Source organism: Elaeis guineensis, chromosome 16 (genome assembly GCF_000442705.2).
Source record: "Elaeis guineensis isolate ETL-2024a chromosome 16, EG11, whole genome shotgun sequence".
NCBI classification, from domain to species: domain Eukaryota; kingdom Viridiplantae; phylum Streptophyta; class Magnoliopsida; order Arecales; family Arecaceae; genus Elaeis; species Elaeis guineensis.
In genome coordinates this window covers 22,905,735-22,915,414 of record NC_026008.2, presented here as the reverse complement: position 1 = coordinate 22,915,414, position 9,680 = coordinate 22,905,735, and the positions used below count along the sequence as shown (strand labels likewise).

The window sequence follows — 9,680 nt, the reverse complement described above, 5'->3', positions numbered from 1 at the left end:
ATTAATCATACTCAGTAGGTAAGACTATAAATCTCATTATTATTTTTTTATTATTAATTTTTTATTATGTTTCAAGAATATGCTACCATTTTTATAGCTTTTGATTTGGAGAAAAAATAAATTTTAAATCTATACGGGAAAAGGTCTTGCCCTTTAATTTTTCCATCTTTTCTTTGTTTTTATTGATTTTTTATATCTTTTTTTCTGATTTTTTCTTTACCTTTTCTGTTCGAAAGAAGTCTCAATTAGGTGGAAGGCTCAGAGTAGCTAAATAGAGAAGTTTAGATCCATCTCAATCAGATGGGAGGCTTGTAGCAATCGAGATAACTCTTTCTCCCTCTCTTAATGAAACTCATGAAACTATGTTATTTTTTATAGATTATTTTTTTATTGTTATTTGGTGCTTTAAAAAATTTATTATTGTCTTGATGCTAATTTAAAATAGAATTTAAAGTCAAAGATGAAGTTCTAGATAAGGATGATACTTAATGTCTAATACATGATATATGTAGTTGTTTATTATGCCATTGTTAAGTATCAACTACTTTGCAATAAATGATTGTATGTTTCTAAAAAGTAAAAATACAGTCAAGATAATTTTTTTTGAAAATAAATTATATGTTCCAAAAAAAATTATTAATTTGTTATTATTATTATATTTTATTATTTTTATCATCATTTAAGTAGAGCCTACTGAATAGCTTGGGTTACTTGCTAGTATAACATGAAGATGGCATCCATGGTTCGCTAGAACTTTTCAGCATATCCTTGTGATCCAAGGGTTCTAACAACTCAAGTAAAATGATAGAAAAGGACATCTTCATTGGTTTCTAAAGAAAACCTGGTGATACCAAACTCGAGCCCAACTATTGATGATTTAGAGGGTGTTGTTCGATCTATAGAGAGATATTGATCTGTGCACAAGAAAGAAAGGAAAAACTCATCAGATTGTTTTTGGTCGAATCCTCCGATGTCTAAAATAACAGCAATAACGAAAAAATATAATAGAGAATTATAGTACAAAATATTACCATGTTCTATTTAGTCTAGTTTTGGATCAGACAGCAATAAAGAAAAAATATAATAGAGAATTATAGTACAAAATATTATCATGTTCTAGTTAGTCTGGTTTTGAATGGCTTTTATCTTGATCTTTTCATTTTGGCCTTCTCGGATTGGCTTTAGCTTCAATCTTTAGGAGCTCAGCTTATTGGATCTCAAGCTTCTTAGATCGGCCTCCTCAGGTTAGTATTTTAGGTCGGCCTCCTCAGATCAGCTTTTTCAAGTCAACCTCCTCAAGTCAGCTTTCTTAGTTCAGCCTCCTTATGTTGGCCTCCTCTGATTGGCTTGCTCAGGTCCACTTGTTTCTCAGAAAAATAACCCTAAAGGGGGGTGAATTAGATTTTTCTAAAAATTTAAACTAATCATGTATAATTATTAAATTATATGAAGTGTGGTAAGTGAATGCTAAGCCATATATATTAAAATAATTGTGCAACTAAGAAGCAATATAAAGGAACAAGAAGTCATATACAAATACCAAAATTTTATAGTCGTTCGGTGCCAAATACATCACCTACATCCACTCTCCAAGCCACCCTTGAGAATTCCCCTATTAATCTCTCTTTAGAGTATAGCTTGATTATTTTTCGATCTCACAATCAAAATCTAGTTAATTTTTTTATTGAAAATCAATCAAAACCATACTCTCAAGCTAGTTTAAGCTTTCACAATAATTTCAATTTAATTTAGTATTGGGTTAGATCCCTCAATTATGGAACACAGATCACCCGTCCAAGATCACAACAACATCCGGGAAGTGGATGTTGATACCATACAAAAAGAAGAAGAAGAAGAAAAAACAACAAACAAATACAATAAAAATATGTGGATCGACCTCAAGCCTATCTTCATGGAGCATGCAAGCTTCACTATGAGAAAAAATAAAATAAAAAAATATAAGAGAAACTCACCACTCAACCCTTGTATAAGAGTCTCTCAAAAAGAAGCCCCAAAATTCTCATAAAATCTCTCTGAAACCTCTCAAGAAGCCTCTCTGCATGATCAGGATGTCACCAGTTACCTGACCCAATAAACGAATCATCAATCGAAATTTTATAGCCTCCAAAAATCCTAAAATAGTGTTTCACTAGGAGACTAAGTTCAAATCAAAGCCCAAAAATAATTCTGACCGTTCGATTGTCCCTAGGCTCCTGATCAAACTCGAAAAGCCCCTTAACCATTTGATCATGACCAACTCACTCCAGAGCCATCAGATCATGCTCTAGTCCACACCATCATTTGTGAGCCATGATAGAACATGGTCCATCATGGACCATGATACCCAGGCGGGCCTGGGCACTGGCGCTTGCGGGTTGCGTGCATGCTTGGGCCAGTGCAGTGTGCTGCTGGCCCAGTGCCAACACACCGGCACTATTGGCCCACACCGCCTTCAACCCTTGGGCCCCTCCGATGGCCCATGGGCCATACCAGCTGCTTTTGACCTACTCTCTCATGCATATCTTCTTCATCTAGACTCCATTTGGACTGATCTTGATCTCATTAGATTCTGTTTTTCATCCTGAATCTTATTCTAGATTTATTGTGAATCGAATCTTGAGATATTTTTCTCAACAATCTCCACTTTAACTCGATGTTCGGTCTCTATCTGTCTCTGAGAGCCTGTGATCCATCTCGTCCCCATGCCATGGGGCACGCTTGCTATCTCATGGATGTTTAAACATAGGAGTCGAGCTAGGCCACTCGATCCCACCTCCATCATGGGTTGTGTCCACTCTAACCAAAAGTCTACTCGAAGAAGTCTCCTAGCAATAAGAACTTCACTCTATGACATCACCTCTCATCTTCCTGAGTCTCCCGTCTCGTATCCGATCCATCTATATCTGGAGCTCCACCTCACTCTAGACTCTTTCTAACTCTTGAAGCTCCAACTCATACTAAGCTCCCTGTCAAGTAGTACTGTCCTCCTCTGATCTTTTTTTCTTTCAATATCACCCTATCGCCATGCATGACCTTTAGGATTCCATCATCAGCTATCCACCTATAGCCATTTGAATCCAGTCTACTCAGTAAAATAAAATTCTATCTAAAATTGGATATGTATTGGATCTCTTCCAATTTTCTCACTACACCATCATGTGTCCTTCAACTGACCATCTCGGTGCTCCTGATCGCATAGCTCGACCCATCCGATAGATGAACAGTATCCTCATTGCTCTTCAGAGAGTTAAACAGCTTTTCTCTATAACAAACATGATCGGTGCATGTAGAATCTAAAATTTACTACTGAAAAGAAGTAGATATCTCATCAGATATCTATAGGGCATCATCTTCTAACTCACTACTGACCGTCACTGCAGTAGCCCTCATCCGATCCTTGAGTTATAGACAATCTCTAATACGATGCCCCAACTCATCACACTGGTAGCACCTGATCTTGTCGGGGTCTCTCATCTTGGACTTGGATCATCCTCCTCATGATCCTCTACCACTTCATCTGCTACCATCTGCTCCTCCAGAAACCATCAAAGCTGAGTCACCGCTGCTTGAGCTCGAAGCTAGGTCCTCCCTCCTGAGAATCTTATTCTAGAAAATCATCACGGTGACCACATCTATCTTGATGATGCTCTTCTCCATTAAAAGAGTAGTTACTGAAGACTCATACAAAGGAGAAAACGATGCTAGCAAGACCAACACCCTGGTCTTCTCCTCAACCTTCTCACCTACATCGAGAAGATCGGTGAGAATCTTTTGAAAGTAGCTGAGATGCTTCTGCATGCTCTGTCCTTGTTCATCTACAGTTAGTAGAACTACCTTCAGAGGAAGAGAGTACTGGTAAAGAACTTCATTATGTATAACTCTTCGAGCTTCGACCACAGCATCGTCAGAAAAATCTTGTCAAGCATATGGATCACCACCTCATCCGTCAGGTACAAGTGGATGGTACTCACCATCTATATCTATAGTCACTCTCAGATCTTCTCCTCCATTGTGTCTAACTTCTTTTCATAGAAGAAAGCATCAATCAATCCATGTTGGATGAGCACATCCTTCATTCTCACTTGTCACAAGGAGAAATTGTTCTTCCTGTCGAACCGATTGATCTTTATCTTAATTGTACTTGTCTTCTCCATCTCTAATCTCGATCAATACCAGCTCTATTTGGACTACTTGATACCACTTATCCATAGTAACTAGGCTCTGATAGTACTTATTGTAGATTCCTTAATTCTGGAACATGAATCACCCATACAAGATCACAATAAAATCCAGGAAGCGGATGTTGATACCATATAAGAAAAAAATAATAATAATAAACAAACATAATAAAAATATGTAGATCGGCCTCAAGCCTACCTTCACAGGGCATGCACGCTTCACTATGAGAGAAACAAAATTAAAAAATACAAGAGGAACTCATCACTCAACCTTTGTACAAGAATCTTTCAACAAGAAGCTTTAAAATCCTCATAAAAGCTCTTTAAAATCTCTCAAGAAATCTCTCTGCATGACCAAGACATCACCAGCTATCCAACCCAATAAATGGATCGTCAATCAGAGTTTTATAGCCTTCAAAAATCCTAAAATAGTATTTCACTAGGAGATCGAGTCTAAATCAAAGCCCAAAATCAATCTTGGCCGTTCGATCATGATCGGCTCACATTATGGCCATCCAATCATGCAATTAGGTATCCCCAGGCTCCTGATCAAACTCAAAAAGCCTCTTAACCATTTGATCATTATTGGCTCTCTCCAGAGCCATCGGATTGTGCTCTGATCCACACCATTGCTTCTGAGCCACGACATAGCACGGTCCATCATGGACCACGATACCTAGGTGGGCCTGGGTGCCCATTCTCGCGGGTCGTGTGCATACCTAGACTGGCCCAGTGTGCTGTTGGCCTAGTGCCAGCACACCGCTGAGCCTGGCCCATGCTGTCTCCGGCCTGCACTAGCCTGTGGGCCCCTCCGACGGCCCATGGGCCATACCAACTGCTCTCGACCTGCTCCCTCATGCATATCTTCTTCATCCAGACTTCATTTGGCCTGATCTTGATCTCATTGGGTTTCATTTTTTATCCTAGACCTAATTCTAGGCTTATTATAGATTGAATCTTGAAACATTTTTCTTAACATTTAAGGATTGGACAGGCCTTTCTCCCAAGTTTCAATCCCAATTGAAACTTGTTTATGATAAAGAGTAAGAGTACACAATAAAAGCTCTTAAAAGAGCTAATAAAATATCAATGCAGCTCTTTGAAAGTCAAGTCATGGAAGCTTTGCAATCAATATGCTGCAAACACTTAACACTCTAAGATGTTGAGTAGTTGGATGCTTATAGCTCTCCCTTGAATGTTCAATAAATGTTCTTGAATTTTTACTTTATTTTTCTTATTTTTGTTTAGTAGCCTTTAAAATCTCTAAAAAAAATAAAATGGCTATTTCTCATCATTAAAACCATCTATGCAATTCTAGATTTTCGATAGAACTAATCGTTGAAGCTGTCAGCCATAGTCGAGTCGAGTCGAGACCAAAAGTAGAGGTTGACTTAAACAAACTATAAGTTGGCGCGACAGAAATAAGTGTCAACTCAAAGATCGGTCTACAGAATGTAGTTCTCTATCTTTTCCAAGAAAGTTGACTTGAGGCCATGTAGGAGTTGACTCGAGGTCTAATACTAAAAAATCTATTTTCTATCTGACTAATGTTGAAAAATGTGTCCCAAAGTCAATCGTCAGCCTGTTGATGATTGTACTCATCTTGTAAATTATATATAAATTTTTATTAATAAAAATTATTTGATATTTTTATTATAAATTATCCATCTTTGAACTCCTGTATTGTAATGAAGTCCTTAGGACTAGAAATAATCGACAAAGGAGGATTTGTCGTTAAGTTCTTAAAAGTGTTTGCGACCAAATGATATGCTATTAATAGGATGATAGAAATATCGAGTATAGGTCGTTGTGCACCATATGAGTTGGTTGTCCTCTTAACCAAGGAGTGTGGAGATACTGTTATGATGTACAAATAGAATGTAGGAGTACATTCGCATCGAACGTGATCATTTATCGAGTACTCTACTGTCAAGAGTAGCTCGTGAAGGGTATGGGTATAAGTGTCTCTCAGATCTAAGACCACCACGATGACTTGTAAGTAACTCACTATACTTTAGTATCAGACCATCTGAGTTCTAACTCAGTGATAGAATGATACTGGGTGTAGTCAAGTACTTATCAAATCAGTGTGTGAGTTGAGATGAAATTGACCCCTTTGAATTAGTAGGAGATATCATCAATGTATTTTAATTTAGTAAAACCTTGATCGGGGTAATCCATGAGATAGATTTAAAAGGTTAAAATACAATATGATCGACTTAATTAGGGTTGATAGTTAAACCCTAGATTATCTTGAGCATTAGGATCAAAGGGATGAATTATACGGTAACTATATGTCAGTAGGTTCTAGAATATTGCTTTGCAATACTCACTATAAGAAAAGTGGTTATTAATGATGAAAAATTTTCATCGCTAATAGTTATTAGCGATGAAATATTCATCACTAATTTTTCATCATAAATAATCACATCGTTGATAATATTTTACGATAAAATTTTTTTTTTATCGCTAATAAATAATATTTGTGATGAAAAATTTTTATCATTAAAAAATCTATGATAAAAAATTTTAATCATAAAAAAAATAGTTACGATGAAATATAACGTCGCTAATAAGTAAAAAATTAATAGTGATAAAATATTTTTCATCGCTATTAATTTAATTAAAATATTTTTTAAAATAAAATTTTTAAAAACTTTTAGCAACAAAATATTTCAGTCGTAAAAAATATTTTTTACAATGAAAATTTTTGTCACTATTAATTTAATAATAATTTTTTAGAAAATAAAATTAAATAATATTAGTGATGAAAATATTAGATCATAAATAAAATAATTTTCAACTAAATTTTCCATCGCTAATAATTTTTTATGATGAAAAATTATTCATCGCTATTAATTATATGTAAAATTTTAATAGTTTTATATTTATTAAAAAATTAAATTATGTTACTAAAATATTTTTGGTGACCAATCTTTCATCAGGAATAATTCCATCGCTAATAATTTAATCATATTTTTTTTAAAAAATAATTTATAAATATATATTTTTAATTTATATGTATAATACTTTTTATAAATTAAAAATAAAAAATTAAAATAAAAAATTTATACAATAAATTGATAAATAAATTTTATTATTTTATTATATTAAATTAAAATTATAAGAGATTTAAAATAAAAAAAATACATGAAGAAGCCATCAAATATCAGCATTTGGAGAACAAGCCAGGGAAGGAGAGCGCTTGATGGAGCTCTGATCGATGATGGAGCTCAGACCAACCTACTGCTGCCTCATCAGCTGTATCTTCTGCTCCATTTGCACCATCTGCTCCATCATCTAGATCTAAAACTGCTGATACTCATCAACGTGTGTAGCCAACTCCTGAGCTCATTGCTCAGCCTACTATCGATCCTCGACAGCCTACCTCTGTACCTCCATCAGCTGAGCCTCGTACGTAGAATAGATATCAACCCTAGATGAGCGTGAGGATGAGGGAGTAGTGATCCCATACCCTAGACCCCTAACATAATAGGGTCTCGTACCGAGCACTCGATCACAGATCTCATCATCTGTGGGAGCGATCGAGCTCTCAGAGATAGGCTGGGATCTCATGTCTATCATACGATCCTAAAAATTAAAGTTATAGTTATTTTAATTTTATAATAAAAATCAGATTGTGAGTAAAAAAATAATTAAAAAAACTTACAAAGAGCTCCTGGCTCCCCGTCGTCCACTCTCCTGACCATCGCTGGTGGGTCAGCTGGTAGATATCGATCCTACTAGGAGGCTCACCACTCTCATATCTCTCTGTAATTTGAAAAATAATTAAAAAAAATTTAAATAACTAGAGAATTATATACTAATTAAAAATTAAAAATTACCTACCATATACTCCATGTGATGAGCGAATGATCTCGAACCCCCATAATGTGACACGGTCTGTCTCGCTCGATTCGCGATATTCTAGGCACATCGACTCTGTATAGTTACTAGTCAAATTAGTAAATAATAAATTTAATTTAAGAATAAATGATTCAGTCATTAAACTCTAAAAAAAAGTTTAAATGTGTAACTTGATATCTCAGATCCTCGTAATACTGGCATATGATAGTCCAAACATCCATAGTGATGCTGTTATAGGGCTATAGCCGGGCTGCCTCCTCTCGATGATCCTGCACCACACGGTACCAATGCTGATGCATGTGATGGCGATAATCCTTGAAATGCAATGATAGATGAGTGTCCACGGCTCACCTCACAAGATCCTCCTCAAAATCAATGATATCGAATACACCCTGCCAATAACAAATATTAAAAGAATACTATGTAAATTAAATATTCATAATATAATTTATTTTATCGATAAGTGCGTATAGAAAATGTCTCTCTGAGTCAGTAGAACGTGATGCCAATCGAAGAGTATCACGGGGGCATAACTGCGGCATATGATGCCCAGCTCAATCTGCCATAGCTCGCACCATCTCCTAATGGGCCTGGTGTAGCTGGCTGGTATCTCGATACGAAGATGCTATCCTGGGTGCTCGAATCTCCAATGCTCTAGAACGAGATTCTTCGATGGACCTCGCCCTCACCTCACTGTCGATGAAGACTAGCCTGAAATAATAATAAATAAATCATTAGTATGATCTAAATAAAAGAATCAAATTTTATTATATAAAAAGTATAATAATACCACTTGGACCCGCCTCACTCGGACCCATCTCACTGGGACCCACCTCATTAGGACCAGCCAGTGCAGGAACCTCTGACAATGGAGCCAGTGCGGTAATGGAGATCAGTGAAGGTGCCTCAACCTTCGAGGTAGGCTGTGAATGCAAACATCATCGTCTGTCTCCTGATGTCATATCTATAATAATTGATATATAAATAAATATAATATTAAATAATAATAATAAAAAATAAATAACATTCTAATGAATATAATTATATCGCATACCTTTATTGCAAGAAAAGATTGAACGAAGAATATAGATCTACTCATCAATATTCGTATCTTCTTCGATGTGTAGATCCTCCTCCGAATCATAATAATCGATATATGTATCGTCTTCTATCTCATCATCATTTATGAACTGATCATCATCCTCCAACTCATCAAGATTAAATACAAAATCAGCTTCAAGTTCATTGGACGACAGATCAGCCCTATTCAAAGGTATCGTTATAAGTTTTTCATCAACCAAAAGCTCGACTAATGTTTGTTCTTCTTGCTGAAAAGCTTCTTCTTCATGTAAATCTAAATTTTCATCTATCTTTAATCAGGTTGGTATGTCACATACGCCTTTAGATATTATTTTTTGTACAACATGTCAATTACCTCGATACTTTAGATCCTTCAAATATATTATTTATTTCGCTTGAGTTGCTAATATATACAGTTCATTTTGGTGCCATGTTCATGCAAAATTCATACTGATAAAGTATGAATTGATATGAATATTGATCTTTTTATTACTAATATCCCACCATTCACACTGAAACCAAAATATAAAATTACTGAAGTTCTATGATATCTAC

The 9,680-nt window shown here is 35.5% G+C and overlaps 1 long non-coding RNA gene across 1 annotated transcript; it reads right to left on the bottom strand.

Annotated features, from left to right (window-relative positions):
• Positions 1-963: 963 nt before the first annotated feature.
• On the bottom strand, positions 964-9,240 carry LOC114913491 (uncharacterized). The gene is made up of 6 exons (XR_003799466.2): positions 8,879-9,240; positions 8,397-8,756; positions 8,216-8,314; positions 8,028-8,120; positions 7,849-7,949; positions 964-1,382 (listed from the first exon to the last, which is right to left on the bottom strand). It is a non-coding gene; the product is annotated as an uncharacterized lncRNA (long non-coding RNA).
• Positions 9,241-9,680: the final 440 nt, after the last annotated feature.